This window comes from Spermophilus citellus (assembly GCF_964194105.1).
Source record: "Spermophilus citellus genome assembly, chromosome: 11".
Taxonomy (NCBI): Eukaryota; Metazoa; Chordata; class Mammalia; order Rodentia; family Sciuridae; genus Spermophilus; species Spermophilus citellus.
Genome location: NC_138192.1, coordinates 106,932,335 through 106,953,746, shown reverse-complemented (window position 1 = coordinate 106,953,746; position 21,412 = coordinate 106,932,335). Strand labels below are relative to the sequence as shown.

At 39.6% G+C, this 21,412-nt stretch overlaps 1 protein-coding gene across 1 annotated transcript in view; it reads left to right on the top strand.

Moving 5' to 3' along the window:
* The first annotated feature begins 5,448 nt into the window (after positions 1–5,448).
* INO80D (INO80 complex subunit D) overlaps positions 5,449–21,412 on the top strand; it is a 77,212-nt gene continuing 61,248 nt past the window's right edge. The window contains exons 1-2 of the mRNA XM_081262099.1: positions 5,449–5,786; positions 12,319–12,421. The gene's annotated coding sequence lies outside the window, so the exon portion shown is untranslated. The remainder of the gene's footprint in view (positions 5,787–12,318; positions 12,422–21,412) is intronic.

The following is a 21,412-nucleotide window of genomic DNA, read 5'->3' as shown; positions in this document are numbered from 1 at the left end:
TTTGTTTTAGATGGAAACATTACCAAGAAATGTTTCCAAAACAGAAATGCTTTAAAAAAAAATTGTGTATGGCCACAATAATAGTGTGGCATTGCAAATTTTTAGGCCATGTACACATCCCACTACTACCTCCTTACTTCTGGGGTATTGCCATGTTGCCCAGACTGAAGTGCAGTGGCTACTCACAGGCATAAGCCCACTAGTGCCCAGCACATGCTAACCTACTGGTGTCCCTGTTCCTAGGAGGTTACCATATTGATGCTGAACCTAGTAAGGACACCCAATTGGCTTTTGTATAGCACACTACATCCTTGAACCTCTGGGCTCAAGCGACCCTCAACTTCCCCAACAGCCACCACACCCAGATCCTTGGAATTTTACTTTCCAGGAATTCTTGGTATTATTTTAAAGTCTGCCTGTGTTGGGAAAAAAAAACACCTTTAACATTAGGGAAGATTCTTATCATCACAACTACCCTCCCAAAAAAACCCACCAAATTTACCTAACCATGTCATCAGTTGTGTTTTTTTTTTTTTAAGCCCATGTGATTCTGTCAGCAAACATTTGCCAACAAAATCATGGCTTTATTGTGTAAAGACAAATTCTACTATGTTAAACATGCATACATCTTTTGCTTTAAATCCTCACAGTCTATGAATGAAACCTTTTAAGGATATAGGTGGTATTTTTCTTAATAACTTCACTATAACAGCCATAATATGGTGGTCAATTTTTAAAAAACTAAAATCATTAATATAGAAGGTAGATTGATTAGATTCTGATAGTAAAAATATTAAGGTAAGACAGCCCACACCTGTACTAGCTAATCTCAGCAACTGGGAAGGTTGGGGCAGGAGGATAGCAAGTTCCAGGCCAGACTCAGCAATTTAGCAAAACCTTGTCTTGGACTGGGGATGTGGCTCAAGCTGTAGCGCGCTCGCCTGGCATGCGTGCGGCCCGGGTTCGATCCTCAGCACCACATACAAACAAAGATGTGTGTCCGCCGATAACTGAAAAATAAATATTAAAAAAAAAAAAACCTTGTCTTAAAAATAAAAATGGCTAGCATGGTAGAGCACACCTGGGTTCAATATCCAGTTTAAAAACAAAAACTGGGGCTGGGACTGTGGCTCAGTGGTAGAGTGCTTGCCTAGCATGGGCAGAACCTGGGTTCGGTCCTCAGCACCACTTAAAAAATAAAGGCATTGTGTTGTGTCCATCTACACCTAAAAAAATAAATATTTAAAAAAAACAAAAACTAAGGCAAGTGTAGTCCTGTTTCAACTAAAGACCAAACAGCTACTTATGAAATCAAGGCATGATAGAATAAATTACCTAGTGCTTTACACCAACTAATACATTTTCAGGATCTGGAAGGAATTTTTTCTTAATAACGATGCATTTCTTTTTGACAATAGGTATTGAACCCAGGAGTGCTTTACCACTGAGCTACATACATCCCCAGTTCATTTACTATTATTATTATTATTTAAGTTTTAAGACAGGATCTTGCTAAATTGCCCATGCTGGCTTAGAACTTGCCCTGCCTCAGCCTCCAGAGTTGCTGGGATTATAGGTGTGGTATATGCTACTGCACCTGGCTCACAGTGCATTTCACTGACAAATATTAACCTTTTTGCATTCTTCAAAACAATTGATAGGTTTAGGCACTACACTTCAGAAAGGTGAAATAAGCTACTAGTTAACTAATGAATGAAAGAGGGCTCCAGTAGCAGGTGACTAAAATTGTTTTTGGCAAAGCACAGTGGTCAGGAACCTAGGATTTCTAGACCCATGGCATTTTAGTAGGCACCTTGGAAACTACAGGGCAGAACCTAGAATTTTATTGAGCCAAGAAATTTCACACTCTGACAAATTAGACAACTATCCTGTCTTAAAAAAAATAAAAGGAAAAAAACAGCATAAAACTTTTTGGAGCTCCTATGGGAATTAAATGAGAATACATACATAAAGGTATCTAGCAGGGTTGGAATTGTAGCTCAGTTGAAGTAGAGCGCTCACCTAGCACAGAGCTTGATCCTCAGCACCACATAAAAATAAATAAATAAAATTAAGGTATCGTGTCCATCTACAATTAAAACTTTTTAAAAAAGTATCTAGCAAAGTTACCAATGTGAGTCAGCAGGGTGGTGACAGGCAGGTATTTGACTAATTCAAGCTACTAAGGAGGTTGAAGTGGGAGGATCACTTGAACCCAGGGGTTGGCAACAGAGCAAGACCCCTTTTCAAAAGTTAGCCAAATTTGAGTAGTGAGAATTTTGCTGGAGGAAAAAAAAGTGCTCCTAAATTATGACAGCATTTTTTTTTTAAGCACTTTTGCTTCTAAGAATTGAGGGTGCCTGAAATGAGTTAACAACGGAAACAAGTGACCAAATTCACCAATATTGCAAATTCAGTGGGATTCTTCTTAGTTGAGCAGCAATCCCCCAAATTTTGACTAGTTGGCTAGGATGATGAAAAAATAGTTTATACCCATGTACAAGTCAACCTTTATAAAGAGAAAGCACTGAAATCCTGTGATTATACAAGTACAGTATTAGCCTGATAGACATCATGCAAGCACATGTCTCTTGGGTGACAAAAGGGATTGCATAAAAAGATACAGCCAGCTTAAGGCAGCTTAAGGCAAACAAATCTTGAAACACTGAAAACATCATCTATAAAGTTATATCATATATAAGGAAAAACAAGCTTTTAGCAAACATGGTTTTCAAGTTCACTAGAGGTCTAAGTAAAGGGAAATAGTTTCCTTGCAATGACCACTGTGTTTATCTCCAAATGTTAAAAACAAATAAGTAAAGCAAAGTTCACAACTGAGGCTTCAAAGATGTTAAGAACCAGTTAAATTGGCAGCGACTCTGGAGGCAGAGGCAGGAGGACCTAAAGTTCCAAACCAGTCTCAGCAATTTAGCAAGGCCCTGTCTCAAAATAAAAAATAAAAAGGGCTGGGGATGTGGCTCAGTGGTAAAGCACCCTGGTTTCAATCCCCGGTACAATAAACAACTAAATAAATAAATAAACCAGTTAATTTTACTTTTTTTTCCCCTATTAAAGAGGGAGGCAAAAACCACAAAAATAATTCGGAATATTCAGGTATTATATTCAAATTTAGATGATAAAGATGGGGTTCAGCAAGGCAGAGTGAATACCTGATATGTGCATTAACTGAACTAACCTTAAAGTTATAACAATTTCTGAATTCGGGAGCTCAAAAAATACACATTTTTATATGGAGTCATAAGTTACTTTCTACTGATCCAAGGCACTAATACTACAAACTCATTCCCATGAGGTTAACCAACATGTGTTAGAAAAAATATCTTTTAGTACAAAACTCCATTCCTCATTCCTTGTAGAACATACATAAAGACAGTCTGGTCATTTTCTACCATTCTTCTCTCTCTCCACAAAAATGGAAAAAAATCTCCAGTAAGAGTTCTCTTGGAACAGATGCAAATAGGCAATGCCCTTCTATCACTTTTGCACTACCTCAATATTGTTTATTTTTGATCCTATTTACCTACCATGCTTTGTTCATTAAAAAAAAAAAAAAAAAACAACTTCATGACATTCCTTGTAATGTATGAAAACTCATTCATACAGACCGGCAACACAGTGAAAGTTCTGAACTAACATTTCAACTTTAACAAAAATAAACAGATTTCTCAATTCTGTGATACAGGATGCAGACAGCAACACATGTAATACAAAGACCTAAACTTTAAGGACTCTAGATAGATAAAAACGAAATGACCACCTATCATTCTTAATAATTTTCCTTAAGAAACCTAAAGCTGTGTTTAAAAATCTATTTCCAGGTTTACAGTATTCTTCCTTCATGGGCAGACCACAACAGAATTAGGATTATTTCCAGAGACATGGTCAGTTATACACTGGGGTTGGATTTAAACCTCCAGTGATGTCTGCTTTTATTTGCACTGTGAAAAATAAATATTATGCCTTTCTGGACAGTCAATAGGTTTTATTTACATTGCTTTGCGAGGAGGAGACAAAAGACATCTCTTTACAATTGTCTTACAGCAATCTCAGTTTAGAATACGTGACACAGACATATGGTATGTATATATATGAAAACACAAACATTTATATATAGAGTAACAAAAATAAATAGACAAAATAACTATGAAGTTTCTTGAAGTACAGATTTATAAACTGTCCACCAGACACAGAACTTAAACCTGTAATGGACAAAAATCATTACTGACTTAAAAAAAATACGACTTTCACTAACATGGAAAAAAATTAAGATAGAAAAGAGAAAACAATAATCACCGGAAAACCTGTGGTTGTAAAGATTTCTTCCCATCAGAAGATGCAGAAACATTTTCCCCCCTGGAGCAAATGCACACGTTTCTCATGAACCCTCAGTTTCTTCCCTGCTTTCTCCCCCAGGCGCTGGTGTCGACGGCCGGTGTGGACTTTTTTCCAGAGGTGAGAAGTAGAAATGTGTACTTTATCGGGGAGCGAGTGCACTTTTCCCCCTGGCCCCCCTTTGCTCTGCCTCCAAGATGGTAGGAAAGTTGTCGTTTCGGAGGGCAGAGGAGCCTCTCTGGTGTTATGTCCTCGCAGTGCCTGTAGTGGTGCTGTAGGAGGCTGCTGCCTCTTCTTGTGCAGCCCCGGCAGCCCTGCCTTCTTGGCTGGAGAGTATATTCAGGGATTTCCCCTTAATAATCACCGACCCTGGGAGCACTTTTTACTTTCCAAAATAAAAATATGATCCTCACCCCTCTTGCTTGACAGGGAAAGGCTCTCACTGAAGCCCAGGGGGGAGCAGTAGCAGCGGCAGCCGAGCTTCCTATTCCATTGCCAGCGCCTCTCACTCTGATCTGTCAGCCCAGCCGAGGGAAAAGGGGGGAAGGAGGAAAAAAAAAAAAAAAAAAAGCAGCTGAAAGGTAAGCAGAGGCGGCCCCAGGCCCGGCCCACATCCCCGGGCTCCCGTAGGGCGGCGGGCTGGGCCGCGCAGGCAGGGCGGGCGGCGAGCGCGCTTACGTGAGGCCGGGGATTTGCCGGCCCACGCCAGGCCCGGGGCGGAGAATGAAAGGGTGAGTAGGGCCGGCGCTGGGGTGGCGGGGGCCGGGGGCCTACGGGCCTCGGGGGCGCCCGCCGGCGGCGACCGAAGGCTGGCGGACGGGCGGGCGGGGGTCTGGCCGGGGCGGGAGCCGGCCGGGTGGCGAGGCCTGTGCGGGCCGGGGTGGGGGTGTGCGGCGGGAGGGGGGGGGAGCCGGGTAGGCCTCGGGCCGGCGGGCCCCGCGGCGGCCGCGCCCTGCCCCCGCACCCCGGGCCTGCACGCGCCCCCTCGGGTCCCCCGGGGCCTCCAGGCGGGACGGCGGCGCTGCGGGGCGAAATCCGGCGCCGGCCCCGAGGCTCTCCCGCGGGGCGGCAGGCCCGGACTGACGGGACAGGGGCGTCAAGGCCTGGGAGTGGAGAATGGGCGCCGGCCCCCCTTCCCCCTGGGTGTCTCACAGACGCCCCCCGGATTCCGGTAACAGTTGAATTTATTTATCCCCCTCCTTCGCGCTCCGGGCGGCAGGCCGGGGCGGGGCGGGCGGCCTGGCGGGCGTGGGGTGGGGTGGAGGGGCGGTGAGAAGTCAGGTGCAGCCGCGGCCCGGAAAGTTTCCTTTTAGGCCCGAATTGGGGTCTGCCCTCTCTTCGGGGAGCCCTGGACCTACCGCCCGGGACCCCCGGGGGCGTGGGGAGAGCACTCGGCTATTTTGAAACTCTTTGCCAGTTCCTGTCCATTGAAGGTACTCCGCCCCTGCACCCCTGGCCCGCGCCCCACCCCACTCCCAGCGAGCTGCGTCGGGTTGCAAACTCCAGCCTGTTCCCCAAGAGCCCTTAGGCTGGGGGAAAGGCCTTCTCTTCCGGTTTGGAAAAGTTTTCAAGGGATTTTTCTTAGCGTTATTAGTTAGTGACCGTGTTTTTTTAGGGGTGGGAAGGGAGGGAGATTCAGGTGGTGTTTCTTCTGGACAGTCTCTGCCCATCTCCGTATTTAGCCCTTACCCCCCGAACTGGGTTTATTATCAGGTTTACCACCCTTTTCCTTCGTCCCGGACTCCTTTGGGTCCAAAATCCCCTTTTCTGGTCAGCTCCGGCAGAGGGAAATGTGGGGAGCAGCGAGACAGGCAGCGTGAGGGGCAGGACCAGGCAGGATTTCTGGAGCAGCCCCCAGATGCAGGAGCAGCCCTATTTGGTCACTGTCCGGTAAACCAACCCCGGAATGGAACCAAGGGTCCCTGGTTCTCAGGACGCTTGGAAGCTTTCAAGACTGCGAGGAGGAGGAGGAGGAGGGGGAGGTGGGCAGAGCAGCTCCTGAAACAAGGTCTTCCTACAGTTTAAGATCAGTAGTTTATTTATTCTGATAACTGATTAATTTATGCACTATTCTTATGGCACTCTGGAATCAGAGAAATGGAAGTTTTAAGGAAAACTTGTTACTGCCACATCTTAGAAGGGTCTGTGGAAGAGCCCTCTGGAGTTTTTATTGTTGTTATTTTTTGTTTTTGTTTTTTTCTGTTTAAACGGATTCAATTTAGTTCTGTTTTGGCGTCGTGAGTTTCTGAGAGGTTTTTATTTTTGTTTTTTGAATGTAGTAAACTGAAGTTTCCAATTCTAGATTTCCCACTTTTCAGGGATAGGAAGTTTCCTGTGACTACTCTTAACCTCCTTCTGGTTGTTCTTTAGAGTTGATGTTGAAATGTTAATGGTTCCTGACACCCTCCTCCCCAGCCCCCAGTGTGGGCACGTTTGGAAACGTTATTTTTCCTTTCTGTTTGTACCCCCCTCCCCCTTCCCCCACCTTTTTTTTTTTTTTGTTTTTTTGTTTTTTTTGGTGAGCTTGGGGCAGTGTGTTTTTTGTGTGTGTCTTGCTTGGCAGCAGGTTGGAGATTGCTAGCAGAGGTATTCCACGTTCTGACCACTCAAACCCTACCAACAGTAAAAAGTAATTTGGAGAGCAATGGATATAACCCATGACTTGCTCAGAGCTGACTTCTGTCAGGCACCTGAGACTCCTTGTGATTCTTACCGAGTCTGTCTTTTCCTTTTGTCTGCCTGAAGTAAAACTCATTCTCCACAATGATAGATAACCAACCATTTAGCATTGTGCTTAAGAAAGTCTTGATATTGAAGACTGTATAGGTTTCATACCAAAATGTAAATTAGATTTAATGGTTGTTTTAACTCTGTTGATCAGTTGAAATTTCTTTTTAACTTGGACATTTTCATATAAATGTGTACCAAAAATCATTACTTTTATTATAGTTTGACTTTATTTTTAAAGCATACTGGTGGGGGGAAAAATCCTTCTGTGAATTCCTTTTCCCAGAACATTTTTAAAGTTTGAAAGAAATTTTCTTGTTGCCTCACAATTTGATGTTTTTTCATATTCCTAAGCTTTCAAAAACTGTTTGTACAAATACCAAAACTTTGGTACTTTTTCCCACTTGTCCCAAATGCATATTAATTCCCTAATCTAATCACCTCATGGGCTACTTTATTCCTGTAGGAATGGTAGGTTTGACATTTTTAAAAGTTACATTTTATTTGAAATTAATACAGACTTTCAGGGCAAATATTGGATTAGCTTTAAATTGCAAAGGGAATATACCTTTTCACTGTTAAATGTTTTGTTTTAAAAATTGGTGTTTGGGGCTGGGGATGTGGCTCAAGCGGTAGCGCGCTTGCCTGGCATGCGTGCAGCCCGGGTTCCATCCTCAGCACCACATACCAACAAAGATGTTGTGTCCGCCGAGAACTAAAAAAATAAATAAATAAATATTAAAAAAAATTGGTGTTTAATTTATAAGTATGAAGTAATCAAATTTTCTTTCCTCAGATTTTATAAACCCATTGTCTATTCCATCCCAAATGTTTTTTTCCCCAGCTAATCATGTTTGCTGCTATTTTTAGAAGAATGAAGATTTTAGTTTAGATGGATTTTGAAAGTTCTGAGTACTCAAAACTTAAAATGTCATTTCAGAAAATTGCTGATCCATTCATTTTTACCTGAGATGATCTCCCAGGGCCAGCAGCTCTCACTACCCAGGTTTGGACCAGTGGTTATAGATAACAAAAGGCTATTTATGGGCTGGGGATGTGGCTCAAGCGGTAGAGCGCTCGTCTGGCATGCGTGCAGCCCGGGTTCGATCCTCAGCACCACATACCAACAAAGATGTTGTGTCTGCCGAGAACTAAAAAATAGATATTAAAAATTCTCTCACTCTCCTCTCTTTCTCTCTCTTTAAAAAAAAAAAAGGCTATTTATATCTGAATACAGCTAAAGAGCAATATTCCCAGACATGAACCCCCCCAACCCCCATACCTGGTAACTTGTAAAAAGGTAGGATAATAGAGGAGGCTGTCTTGGAAACTAGAATTATCTCCAGAACAGATACTCCTGTGTAAATACAATGGAGTCACATTGAAGTCCACTTAACTTATGCTAATACAGTTGTGTTTGGCAAATAGTCTCCTTCCCACTATATCAGGTGTGAGTTTGTCTCAGAGGCCCTGACTATAAAAGTTGATTTTAGACAATGCTCTGGATCTTTTGAGAATCCTGGCTAAAAAAAAAAAAAAAAAAGTTAAAATTTTAGGTTTTTTTTTTTCCCCCTCCTTGCACTTAAGGTGATAAGACTACTTTTTTTTGGGGGGTGGTGCTGGGGATCGAACCCAGGGCCTTGTGCATACAAGGCAAGCACTCTACCAACTGAGCTAATATGCCCAGGCTGACTACTTGGTTTTTATTCCTTCAAAAAATATGATCTGTTGTTGTTGTTGTTGTTTTGGTACCAGGGATTGAACCCAGGAGTGCACAACCACTCAGCCATATGGGGCCTCACTAAGTTGCTGAGGTTGGCTTTGAACTTTTGATCCTCTTGTCACTGGGATTACAGGTGTGTGCCACTGCGCCCAGCTTGTGATTTGTTTTTAAGATTGGTTTTGGGGGAAATTTTATTGTATCATGGCATCTTGTAGTCTGACATGTTTGAACTGGGCTTTTGGGTTCTGATCCCAGGTCTTTCACTTGGCAGGTTACTTAATCTTTGGTTTCTTTATCTGGAAATGGAAATAAATTTATTTGACATAAGCAGTAAGTGAAATAGCCATGTGCTTGGCCCCAGAATAGTTACTGATGGAAGATTGATCCCCCTAGCCCACTTTACCTTTCTGGTAGCACCATCTAAATACTATTTATTTTATTTGTTTACTTATTTTCTGTAATTAAAAATAATACATTCTTATTCTGTGTTTGGAGAATTACTATTCATTCCACTCAGGGGATAACCATTGTTGTTATTATTTTTAAGTACTGGGATCACACTCAGGGACGTGTGTGGGCAAGTGCTCTTACCACTGAGCTACATCCGCAGCCCATCTACTGTTAACATTTTAAGTGTGTTTTCTTTGAGTATATGCATGTATATACATCCACGTAAGCATAGGCTGTTAAACGTAACAGTAATTGTGAGGTTTTGTGTTGGTTACAAGATTGGACTCCAGAGTCACATTGGTCTTGAATCCTAGCTGTGTGAAATTGGGTAATTAAAATTACTATCTCAGTTTCTTCATCCATGAAAGGGGGCAATATAGTGTTTACTTCATAGGGTTGCTGTAAAAAATGAGGATTTACACATTAGTCCTTTAAAATAGTTCCTAGTGGATAAACTTCATGTAATATTTTCCTCTAAAGATTTTTTATATTCTTGTGTGAATTTTTAATGAGTTTTGACTCAATATATGTTAATAATACTAATAAGTATTTGACTACAGAAAAAATATTATAGTTAATTTCTTGGGCCAAGTACATATTCTTGTGCCAGTAAAAAATTGTGCAGTATACACATGGACAGTTCCAGCAGCTTGCAGTCAGCCTAGCCTCTGCTACCCAATTCTTTCTAGTTGGCAAATGTAAAGGAGTGATAAATGTACCCACTGGCAAAGGAGGAGGTAGGTTTGTTTGACTCTTGGCCTCCTGGAAGATTTGAAGTGACCTGCATGGCCTTGAAGGCCTGAGTACTGTTTGGGGCCTTGGTGGGCTCACTTTAAAGAGTGTTGCCTGAAGAGATGACAGGAATTGGTGAAGTCACTGCTGGTTCATTCATCTACCAGATTAGCTTCCTTGTGGTAGCTCTGCCCTTGAGAAGTTTTTAGTCTACTCCGAAGAAAACTAAGCCAGTATTGAGGAAACTTATTTTTCTCCTCTGGCCTGGGGGCAGGCCTTAAAGTGAGGGCTTTGCAGAGATTTCTTTTCTAAGGGAATAGGAGGAGTTAGGTATTCAAGGAGGTAGGACCTGCTGGTATGAATAAATGCCTAGGGACAAAGGAGCATTCTGTGTTGCAAATTGTGGTTCTGTGTGGCCCTGGAGTAGGGGGAGTGGGGGAGTAAATGGTGAGAGGGGGGGTCAGCCTGGCCAGGACTTCAGGAGTTTGTATGTTACACAAAGAAGTTCAGATTTCTTATAAATTTATAAGCTAACCCCAAAGGCCTTTGACCAAAGAAGTGATTTACAATCTAGAGGACTCAGGTTGTATAAAGAGTGGCATAGAGGAGAGCATGATTGGAATTAGAACAATGAGGCAGCTACTGAGAAAAGAGTGAAGCTGGCCAGAATTAAGATGGCAGAGAGATGGAGAGGAGGTGGCAGAGGCAGGTGCAGAAGGTAAGTGGGTTCCAGAGGTTGGCCACATGTGAATGTGGGCATCATCTTCATAGATGCTGGAAAGGTAAAAGCAGATCAGAAATAGATTGGTGTGGTCACTGGTTCTTAAGGAAAGGAAAATGCACTTGGACAGTTTTGTACATTTGGTTGGAAACCTGGTTAGTAACCTCTAGTCTTGGTAGATATGGAGTCAAATGATAATAAAAGCCTATAGGGATGTTTTCTTTGATTTAGACTTTTTATGTTTATGTGTGACTTAATTACTGCAATTTCATTGATGAGGAAGTGGATTTATAAAATTGCTGGGTAACTGTTATCCCTCTTGTATGCATACAAGTTTCAGTGAGCTGCTGACATGAAAATATTGGAAGATTTTATGGAAAAGTTTTAAGTTTTTAATCTTGAAAATTTGGAAGATCTGAAAACACTAGGTCTAATTTTTTTTTTTTTTTTAATTGCAACAACTTGTTGGAACTGGCTTGAGTCAGTGCCTTTGGATGAGCAAACTTCTGTAAAGGCTGCTCCTGGCCCACTCCTGTAGCCCCTGTAGGCATTTCTTCTTGCACCCCTTTAAGATGAGATCAGAAGAACCTTGGGGAACATTGGCCTATAAGTGTGGGGCCCAGAGAAAGGAAGCCACTGACTGAGCAGCCAGGAAGGAGAGATTTTTCAAGAAAGAGAAAGTGGCCAACAGTGTCATGCTGTAGAGAGGTCACATAAACCAGAGATGGAAAAGTGTATGTGGAATTTAGTAACAAAGAGGCCATTCGTTTCAGATTCTTAGAACAAAAGAACTTTGAACTGTATAGCTACAACTTAGTTTTTCTTCTTTCTTGTCCCTCTTGTGGGGTTTCTGCAACAATAGTGACTATGACAATGGTAGAACGCAGAAAACATTTGTTGTAAAGGATTATTGACGAGAGCTAATACATGTTTAACCAAATCAAACCCTGCTCATTCTGCTAGTATTTCCCATCACAAAATTATTAGTATGCAAAGACTCTATAGAGGGGCTGTGGTTGTGGCTCAGAGGAAGAGCACTCGCCTAGTATGTGTGAGGCACTGGGTTCAATCCTCAGCACCACATAAAAATAAAATGAAGATATTGTGTCCACCTAAAACTAAAGTAAATAAATAAATATTAAAAAGACTCTATAGAGAATATTTTTAATTTTTTGCAGTAATGAGAATTGAACCAGGGCCTGTCCATGCTAGGCAATCTTTCTGTCACTGAGCTACATTCTTAGCCCTTATTATTTTTTAATTTTGAGACATAGAAAATATTTTTATATTAGATTTCTAATATGGAATATAGGAAAGAACTCTTGGTGGATTCTGTAAGTCTAGCCCAAATAGGGTGGGAGGGCCTGAATTAGTGGAGAATTATACAGTACTATTCAGAAAACCACTAGCAGCTGGAGAGGGCATTTTAGTCCTGCAGATTCTAGATTAAAATGATAATACTAATAAGTTACTACTTACTGCTTCTAATAGTAGTTAACACTAAGTGATTACTATGTACTGGGTACCATGCTAAGCACAGTTTGTGAAGTACCTAATTTAATTCTCCTGAGCAACTGAATGAGGTATATACAATTATAATCTTCCTTTTCAGATGAGAGAATTTACCAGATTTGAGCCCCATCACTGATTCCTACCAGAGCCAATGAGTGATCTCTACTGCTGCATAAACTATCCTTACCTTTCTAATAAATCAGGTAAAGGCTATTGAAATTATTTTAATTTTAAATTCATAATGCAAGCTTATATGTACAATGCAAGAGCAGTCTTTGGCACATAGACATCTGGCAAACATTTATTTTTAAGTAATTCTAATTTAAACTTTAATTATACTGAATATTGCTTTAAGTTTTGGGCAGTAGGCAGTTTTCTCACTGATTTCTTTTTTCCTGTTTTAGTCACATGAGCTGGTAGGTTTTCATCATTCCTCAGTCAAATTTTACTCCTTTTCACATTGACATGAGAATGCTCGTTTGTTTGTTTTTTTAAAGTTAATATAGTTGTCTGTTTAGCTACAGTTACATTTTGTGTTCTGTCAAGTTGAATTAAAACTCAATTTAAAAAGTCTTAACATGAAGGAAAAACCTTAAGACTTTTAAGTATGAGACTCTAAATGTGATTTTAACAATAGCTACTCCTTTGGGGATAAGTAAATAGCCTTTTCATCTTCATTAAACATTTTGGAAAGTTAACATCTCAGGATTTTGATTCATGCTAGTTTAAAAAAATCGTAAGATATGTTTTTAGGTTAATGCTCCTTAAAGGTGGTAGAATATAAAATTATAGGTGGCAACTAGAGAAAAATGCTGTGGCAGTGAAATGAACATGCTTCTGAAACAGGAGACTCAAAAGAACAATAATGACACACAGGGAGTCCGCATGGCGGTGACCCAGCAGTAGTCCCAAAGAGAATAATGTTCACGTTTTGTCAAATTGTTTTGTGGTTGTTATTGGAAGACTGAAAAAGCCATTGGCTGCTTGTGCTAAAAACTTATCTTCCTTTCTCCCTGCTAATATCTTTTTCTCTGTATTTGCAAGAAGAAAGAAACTATGAAAATGAACTGTTTTATTTTACAATTAAACTCAATATATTGTATCAAGAAGGATTTTTTGGAAAAAGATTCTGCATCTTAACATATTTACTGTTTCTGAATTCTAGTGTACGTGGATGTATTTGCTGTGGAATATTCTTTCTGAGACCTGAATCTCATCTATTTTCAGTAATAGTCATTTCTGCATTTTGGTAATAGATGAATGTATATGTTGCTGTTGCTTTAAAGTTCTTACTTACCTGCATTTTCTCTTTAAGGGAACATAGATCTTTTAAATTCTAAGCTAGTTGTCTCCACAGCTGAAGGTGATAGCTGCTAAAGCTGTTAATAAATTTTGTCTGGTTAAGATTTTCTTCCTATTTTAAGTGATTATCATCATGTGTTAAAAGTTAAAGCTGTTTTATCCCTCTTTTTATTTTTTGTTTTTTGCAGTGCTGGAGATCCAACCAGTCTCCCACAGCTAGGCAAGCACTCTACCACTGAGCCCAGAAAATGTGATAGTATTTAAATCTTAGGACCTATACATGTTTGATTATGTGGACCTTATGTATTTTTTGTTTCCTTTGTTTATTATAGTGAGTATCCAGGAATGAGGTGATTGTGAACTCCAGCTGTGCAGGCTGGACAGTTGACTATTCAAAAGGAAGATGCAAAGAATGCTATAAAATGGCCATTTTATCGGACTTTAAAAATATCAAAAGAAATGAGGAAAAATTAATCACAGCTACATATAAAAATTAAGGAGAAATTGTTTATAAGATGTTGAAATTAAATATCTATATTTTTAAGTTTTTTTTTTATTTGGTACTGAGGATTGAACTCAGAGGCACTCAACCCCTGAGCCACATCCCCAGCCCTATTTTGTATTTTATTTAGAGACAGGGTCTCACTGAGTTGCTTAGCGCCTTGCTTTTGCTGAGGCTGGCTTTGAACTCGAAATTCTCCTGTCTCATCCTCCCAGAGCCGCTGGGATTACAAGTATGCGCTGCGGTGTCCAGCTTTAAATATGTTTATGAGTGGCATAGAAGTATAGGTAAACTAGGCACAGTGACACTTGCCTGTAATTCCAGTGACTCTGGAGGCTGAGGCAGGAGGATCCCAACTTTTAAGGCCAATCTTGGCAACTTAGCAAGACCCTGTCTCTAAATAAAAAGGGCTGGGGATATAGCTCAGTTGCACAGCATTCTGAGTTTAATTTCCAGTACCAAGAAAAAAAAGGAAGGTTGGGGTGATTAGTGAAAACTTTCACATTTTGTGGGTAAATACTAAAAGAGGGCAGTTGAATGGACTAATGAATTCTTAGAGTTGGAAAGGAGTTGAATAGGTAGACTTTTAATGAGTTTTTACATTTTCAACATTACTTTTTGAATAAATATTGAGTAGCAAATTATATGACATCTATTTGATGAAACATGTCACTTCATAAACATTCTGCAATATTAAAAACATTTTATAACTTTTAGTGTATACTGACTTTGTCATGATATCTGACTATGGCTCCTAGAAATAATTCTGTAGACAAAAGTACCAATTTAGTAGATGTTTTTTGATTTTTGTTTTTGGTTCTGGGCATTGAACCCAGGTGTGCTTTATCACAGAGCCACATCCCCAGCCCTTTGTATTATTTATTCACTTATTTTTTACTTTTTTTAAAAAAATGTATGAGTTCTAATCAGTTATATATGACAGTAGAAAGGCTTTTCCATTCGTTTTATTTTGAGATAGGATCTTGCTAAGTTGCTAAGGCTACCTCCCAACTTGTGATCCTCCTGCCTCAGCTTCCTGAGTCACTGGAACTACAGGCAGGCACTGTTGCTTCTGGCTCAATTTACTGGTTTTTAAGAATTATTTAATGATAAGTGGGTGAATGTCGTGAACTTTGAATACATAATCTGGAATTAAGAATTACTTTTACAAAATCTCTTCATTCAGCATGTACTTATTGAACATCTACTAACTTCTGGGTACCAGGGTAGACCGAGGAATATAATGATGCACAGAAAACTGTTGGTTTTTTTAGGAGTTTATTTTCTAGGATAGAAGTCAACAGGCAAAGTAGGACTTGATGAATGTAGAAACGGGGAAATAGAGGCAGTACCTCAGAAGAACATGTAACTAACTCATGTTTCTGGTTGAGCTTTGTCGGGTCTGTCTTCTTAAGGATTATACCAGGGTTGACCATAGGAGGGAGCACTAAGTAGAAGATAAAGAGGGAAGAGGACCATTTATATGGGCAGATGGAACATTCTGTTTATAAGCTTGGTGAGAGTAGAGGAACCTGAGGTGTCTAGAGCTCTGAATAAAGGTTCCCCAATTATTTGCTCCCTTTCTTTCTTTTTTTTTCCTTGTAAAAAATGTGTTCTTTTTAGGTATACATGACAGTAGAATGTATTTTGATGTATTATACATATATGAAGTATATCTTCTTGTGGTTTTACATGATGTGGAGTTTCATTGGTTGTGTAGTCCTATATGAACATAGAAGTTATGTTCGATTCATTCTATTCTCTTTTCTTTTCCTATCCTCCCTCCCTTCCCATCGTCTAATCCAATGAACTTCTTGTTCTGCTGCACCCTCCTTATTTATTGTGTGTTAGCATCCGAATATAGAGAGAACATTCGGCCTTTAGTCTTTTGGGATTGTCTTATTTCACGTAGCATGATAGTCTCCAGTTCCATTCATTTCCTGGCAAATGGCTTAATTTCATTCTTTTTTAAGGCTGAGTAATATTCTGTTGTGTATACATACCACATTTTCTTTATCTGTTGTTGAAGGGTGTGTATATATATATATATATATATATATATATTTTTTTTTTTTTTTTTTTTTTTTTTTTTTTTTGCTGGCTTTAAGTCTTTGGGTATATGCCGAGGAGTGTAGCAACTGGGTCAAATGGTGGTTCCATTCCAAGTTTTCCAAGGACTTTCTTTCACTCCCTTTCTTTTTAATGTGTCTCATTTTATAGATTATAATTTTCTAAGGACAAAAAGTATGTCTTGCATTATGGCATTCACAACTATTGAGAAAATGAAAAACTTTTCCTAAGTGTCTAATAAGTAAATACTTTTCACCTTTAAAGGGAAAATGACACGAATTTAGCAAGTTCTTTAATTTAATAAAGAATTCAGAATTATGAGAAAGTTTGTAAGTTTTATGATTTTGATTTTACTATGTTATGTTTTACAATGTAGATACATCTGGTTAATGATGGTACAGTACTTACATCTCTTTTTCCTCTCTAAACCAACCACAAAATAATAGAAATAGAATTAGAGAAAAGAAACTCAAATCTGGAATAACTACCATAAGCTCATAATCAATATGTGAAAATTAGATGTCCTTAGGTGCAGAGAAAATTAAATCAAAACAAGATGCTAAGAAAGAATGATTTCCTCTTTAGAATCAGGTTGGTGAGGGGAGCAGCTTTCTCCCAAGTAGGTGACACACCCTGAGGGCAATAACTTCTTGCTTGGAATGACAAAGTAGGGCATGTATTGGGCTCCCCAAGTGGCCCAGGAGGTGGGGCAGAATTATAAACTGCAGTCCTACCATTATTGCAAGTTCAAAATGGATGGAGCATAATGGCACAAACCCAGAATGCCAGGGTTTCGAGAGGCTGAGGCAGGAGAACTGCAAGTTCCAAGCCAGCGCAGGCAATTTAGCAAGACCTTCTCTCAAAAAAAGGGGTGGGGATGTAGCTCAGAGGTAGTGTCCCTGGGTTCAATCCCTAGTAATGCTCCTCCCTGTCCCCCCCAAAAAATTGGGGCAGAAATTGTTAGCAAGGAAACTCAACAGCTGCTCATGTTTATCAACTAAAAAGGAATCAAGGCTAAAGAATCATCCCTTCCAAATCTATGGCAAGTGGGTACTTATGGGCTTGGGAAAGTAGTCCAGCAAGGAGTTAGAACCTCCAGAGAACAGTGATAAAAATTTTCAAAAAACCAGGGGCTGGGGACTCAACTCAGTGGTAAGAACCTGCTTGGCATGCTTGACTTGCTTGGCCTTCAGTTCCACCCCCAGGACTGGGGGGGAAATTTTTTCAGAAACAGCAGAGTAAGTGAAAATTGTGATCAAGTAGTTCCAGTGGGAGGAGATGGGGTGGAGTAGTGGTGAGGTATGGCTCCTCTGAAATTAGAATTTAAAGATGAGATTTTAAAGTTCAAAAAAAATAATAACAACTGAAAGAGATAAGAGTGAACAGATGAAACCAGTGTACAGAATAAAGAGAAAAGCATGGTCATTTATACAAATGAATGTTAACTTTCAAAGCAATAGATAATGGAGGCAAGCTTGAGAAATTTAAGAAATCAAAAAAGAAAAAATTAAAGACTTTAGAGACAATGATAGATAAGGAATATAGTACATCTAGCATACCAATAATTGATACCATCAAGGATGTCAACACAATAAATGAAGGAGGCTGGGCATACACTCCTATAATCGTGGCTATTCAGAAGGTTGAGGCAGAATTGTTGAGTTCATCACCAGGCTGGGTAATTTAGTGAGACGCTGTCTTAAAATAAAAAGTGAAAAGGGATGTGGAAGTAGCTCAGTGTTATAAGTGTTTTGCTAAGCCACATCCCTAGCCCTTTTTATTTTGAGACAGGATCTCACTAAGTGCCCATGGTCTTACTAAACTGCTGAGGTTGGCTTTGGACTTGTGATCCACCTGCCTCAGCCTCCTGAGCTGCTAGGATTACACATGTGCACCACAGTACCTTGTTCAATTAAAATATTTTTAACAATAATTTTCAGCAATAATGCTGATACATACAGTTATCTGTCTGAAATCAAGAAATGTCTTCTAATGGAGAGATTATAAATCTTCCAAGAAAACAGCTATATGGTGGAATATGTAATGAATTAAAATTTACAAATAGTACAAAGAAATATAATGAATTGAGATGAAATATCTGTCATATAAGTAAACTGAAGCAAAAGTCAAATCTAATAAAAGAGTATTTAATAGTTGATAAAGCCAGGTGTGGTCCCAGCAAGGCTAGGAGGTCCCAGATTCAAGGCTAGCCCGTGGAATTTAGTGAGATCCTGTCTCAAACTAAAAAAATAGAAAGGACTGTGGACTGGGATACAGTTTAGTGGTAGAGTGTACTGGGTTCAATCTCCAGTACACCCCCCCCCCTCCCCGCCCTGCAAATAGCCAGGAATAAAGCTGAAGGTGTAGCTCAGTGGTAGAGCATATGTCTAGCATGCATGAGATCCAGGGTTTGATCCCTAGCACTGTAAAAAATCAACAACAACAACAACAAAACAGTAAATCATACTTTAGTGAGTATTTTCGGCCTGTGGCTCTGTGACGTCTGTCACATCTGCTCAGCTTATGATAGCCCCCAAAGCAGACGTGGACAGTATTTAAGTGAATGAGTATGGCTGTATTCAGTAAAATTTTATTTACAAAAACAGGCAGTGTTTCAAATTTGTCGTCTAAATCGTAGGTTTTCTGACTTACCATCTTAAACAGTGTCTGAGAAAAGTTGAGAGCAAAGAATGTGCAGAGATTTAACTAGGCAAGCCACATTGAACTCAACACAAAGATAATTGATTGAGTTACTTTTGTTTTTCTTTTTGCAGACCTAGGATTGAACCCAGGGCCTTTGTGCATGCCAGGCTCTATCACTGAAGTATATCCCCAGCCCTGCTATTTCTTCCCTCCCTCCCTCCCTCTTTTTTCCTGTTCCCCCCATTCCTTTCTTGTATGTTAAACATACTCTACTCCAATCCTTCCCTTCCTTATTTTTTGTACTGGAGATTGAACTCAGAGGCACTTTACCTCTGAGCCACATCCCCACCCCTTTTAATTTTTTACTAAGTTGTTTTGGGCCTTGCTGAGTCTGGCTTTGGCATCTTCCTGCCTCTGCCTCCAGAGTCGCTGGGATTACAGGTATGCGCCACCATACCCAGCTCACCATTAAAATTTTTAAGACAGAAAGATAAGGAAAAATAGAAGTTAGATTATAGTAGGGGATTTTTGATTCAACTCTTCTAGTCCTTGATAGAACAAGAATAGAGAATAGGTTATGACATAGGATATGACACATGAGGTTAATAACATCATAAATGGTACAACAAACAACATACCATGAAAACAATTTTTTTTTCACACACCCTTTAGGCCTCCAAAAAAAAAATTTAGTTAATATAAGAAGCAAAGATATATGTAGGTGGGGCTGGGGATGTGGCTCAAGCGGTAGCGCGCTCGCCAGGCGTGTGTGCGGCCCGGGTTCGATCCTCAGCACCACATACCAACAAAGATGTTGTGTCCGCCGAAAACTAAAAATAAATAAATATTAAAAAAAAGATATGTGTAGATTATGATCCTATTTCTTTTCTAGAATTTAAACAGAAAAGTACAAAAATTTTCCATTTGAAAAAAAAACTCTTTTTTTTTTTTTAAAGAAAGAGTGGGGGAGAGAGAGAGAGAGAGAGAGAGAGAGAGAAAGAGAGAATTTTTTAGTATTTATTTTTTTTTAGTTCTCGGCGGACACAACATCTTTGTTTGTATGTGGTGCTGAGGATCGAACCCGGGCCGCACGCATGCCAGGCGAGCGCGCTACCGCTTGACACACATCCCCAGCCCCCAAAAACTCTTTTTTTAAGAAGAATATTTTTAGTTGTAGATGGACACAACACCTTTATTTTATTTATTTAGTTTTTTTATGTGGTGCTGGGGATCAAACCCAGTGCCTCACTCATGCTAAGCAAGCATTCTACCACTGAGCCACAACCCCAGCCCTGAAAAAGACTCTTGGGTCAAAGGAAAAATAAAAAATTAAACCAAGGGTAGAATGTGCTAATAGTCAAAATTCTGTGTATTAATACCTGTGGGACATATAGTTAAAGCTGTACTCAAAGGAAAATTCATAGATGTGAATAGAATGATGTTAAGCTGGAAAAGAATGAAAATTCAATCCAAGAAGTAGAATAAAATAATTGGAAGAAAGTGGAAGGATGGTATTAGCAGAGATAAAAGCAGAAATTGAGGAAGTAGATAAATGAGAGTGCTAATAACTCTAAGATGTTTTTTATTTTTGGTAGACAGTGTTGATAAAAATATTAAGCAGATAAACTAAAGCTCATCATGAACAAAGGGAGAAAACACAAATATCACATTGTATGTGAACGTACATTAGGACATGGATATTTAGAAAATTAAATGTAAAAAGTTTACTCTGCTCAACTGGATACAGATAAATTGAAAACAGAAGAGCACTATTAGGCTCAAGCAACCCAAGGAACATAGATAACTGAAATGCTTTTTACATTCTTAAAGAACAGAAAAAGAGGGATGGAGGTGTAAGCTCAGTGGTAGAGCTCTGCCTAGCTCGCAGGAGGCCCTGGGTTAGATCCCCAACACAACCTGTGTGTACACGCACGTAGAAAAAAGAACATAGGAAAATAAAAAAATTGTTTTGTAAATTACTTTTTGCAACATTATATTGATACCAAATCTGCCAAAACACACAGAAGAAAACTATACCATTCTCAAAATACAAAAATCTTGCTGGGCATAGAGGCACTTGCTTATAATCCCAGCAATTTGGAAGACTGAGGCAAGAGGATCAAAAGTTTGAGGTCAGTCTCAGCAAACTAGTGAGTCCCTAAGCACCTTAGTGAGAATCTGTCTCAAAATAAAAAGGACTGGGGATGTGGCTCAGTGGTTAGTACCCTTGGGTTCAATCCCTGATTACCAAAAAAAAAGATAAACAAAAAGTAAAAAAAAAAAAAAAAAAAAAAAAACCAAACAAATCCTAGATATTGGTGTCATTCAACAGCACATTAAAAGAATAAATAATATATGATAACCAAGTTGGCTTTTCTTATATTTTTCTTATATGGAGGTGTTAAACACCATAATTTTAAAAGTGTAAACAGGAAATAAGATTTCCCTAGGTGATGAAAAAATTGGTTAAATTAACCATCAACTTTTACTAAGTTGCTTTGGGCCTTGCTGAGTCTGGCTTCAGCATCTTCCTGCCTCTGCCTCCAGAGTCGCTGGGATTACAGGTTTGCGCACCACCATACCCAGCTCACTGTTAAAATTTTTAAGACAAAAAGATAAGGAAAAATAGAAGTTAGATTATAGTAGGATATTTTTGATTCAACTCTTCCAAATAAAA